The following is a 2042-nucleotide window of genomic DNA, read 5'->3' on the forward strand; positions in this document are numbered from 1 at the left end:
TACAATCTCTGCCTCTGCCCACCCACCTCCGCTTTCTCTCTTAACTATGAAAATATATCATAATGCATGTGAGCGAAAAGGCTTATGAAAGCAGAGATCCACAGGAAGGAGGCGATACATCATGCTGGAAAACATTTTCATCATAAAACAAAATGGAAAATCTGAAATGTAGCACTATCCTCCATCAATGAGCAACAGAAAATGTAAGAGAGAGAATGGGGTGATGGTGGTGTCAGGAAGCGTTTGCTCTATAAGGGTCGCAAGGAGATTGTCTCAGCACAACTATTCATGAAGTATTTGATGCCTTGCATGTAGAGTGATCATTGTTGATATGAAGCAGTAGAAATCTGACTTCACCTGCGTGTTGTTCCAAATACAGATACATTAAGTCCTTTGGACTAGCGCATGTGTTGTTTACCTTGTCAGCCATGAAGGACAACAGGATTTGTTTGTGTACCAGCTGCTGCGATTCAGGTAGCGTATTAGTTCGAGGAGATTGGAAGCAGGGAATATTCCCTGACACTAATGAATATCAGTTTTATTAGGATATGATTGCAGCTATCAAAAAGGTTATTGCTTTCATAACATTGTATATTAAAAACAATTTAATCTCATCCTTGTAAACAGTAATTCAATCTCTTTCAAGCTACATCTCATGTGATTGATGGCTAAAGCATAAGTATATCATCCATACGATGTCACTGTGACAACTGCCTTATTTCAAGACACAAGTCACTTGGTCTTTTGAAGTGAAACAGTGTTAGAAAGGGGAGCATTTTCACCTTCCCCTCTGCATTTCTGTTCTTTGCATTGAGAAAAATATGACTTTAATGTAAAATGATTTATAAGAAATATTGGGATTCATATTTTCTAAGAGAACCTAGAGGTCAAAGACATGTGAGGTCACGCACACCCTCAACATGAGGTTTGATGGAGTGCAATGATTCCTGAGATGATTAGAAAATGGATGTTGACCTCAGTTGTCCCCAGTTTGGCTACCGCCATTGATCACAGCACCTCCTTCCACTGGTGGCATTAAAAACTCTCATGATTGGACTTTTATCATTGCAACTGTGTCCCAATTTGACCAGAAACAAGAAAGAAGAAAGAGACTGAGAGGCAGAAAGAAAGAGAGAGATTAAGAGGAATGGAGAAAGAGAGAGAATGAGTGAGAGAGAGAGAGAGGGAGAAGCTTTTAAAAGGATTTTGTCGGTTATTGACTGGTTGCACTCTTCAGCTAATAGCCATTTAAAGATTATGGGCCTGCTGGTGGAAATCAAGGCCTCCATTGTTTGCCTTATTGCATTCTGGCAGATGGGGGCTGACACAACAACACGCAGCATCCCTCCGGGCACGCTCGCCGAGCACCGACCCTCCATCAGCAGATCTCCTATTGAACTGGCCCTAATAACTGGCCATGAATTATTAATCCACGTACCATATTGAAGACAGAGAGGGAAGAGGAAAAAACAAGGGAGGATTGTGGGCCGGTTGCAGCGAGTGTGATTGGCGTACAGGTGCCAGTCGAAGGAAAAAAGGTCCGTTCAAAAGAGTCCCAGGGCGGCCATTTCTCGGAACGGGGAGGACATTCCGATAACTGGCACGGGAAGATAAAATATATATTCATTAAATGTCAGATTGCTGATGAAATGGGTCCGATCCATTAGTGGGTAGCGGAGCGGCCGGTTAATGTTTCCCGGTTGTTCTTGGGTTGGGTGGCTTTTAGTGTTGCTCTGGGTTGCTGCTGGAAACAGGATCACTCAATCTGGAAAAAAAAAAAGAAAGTTTGCAAGAGTAAGAGCAGGTGTTGTTCAAAATAAAAAGGAAACGCTTTGGAAATCTGAGTCAAATGCACCTGTTGGTGAAACCTAATAACTAATTTCTGTGTTTCAAGTGGAGTGAACCTGATCTCTGAATTGCAGTTTATGTGTCTTCTCTCCTCCGGTCAGGTGATTTATTTGCAGGGATTAATTGCTAACTTTGGCTAGACTCACTTCTCTTTCCTTAAGCTGCCACATAAAGTGCTGGCAGGCAGATCAAAG

This window comes from Enoplosus armatus, chromosome 10 (genome assembly GCF_043641665.1).
Source record: "Enoplosus armatus isolate fEnoArm2 chromosome 10, fEnoArm2.hap1, whole genome shotgun sequence".
Lineage (NCBI taxonomy): Eukaryota > Metazoa > Chordata > Actinopteri > Centrarchiformes > Enoplosidae > Enoplosus > Enoplosus armatus.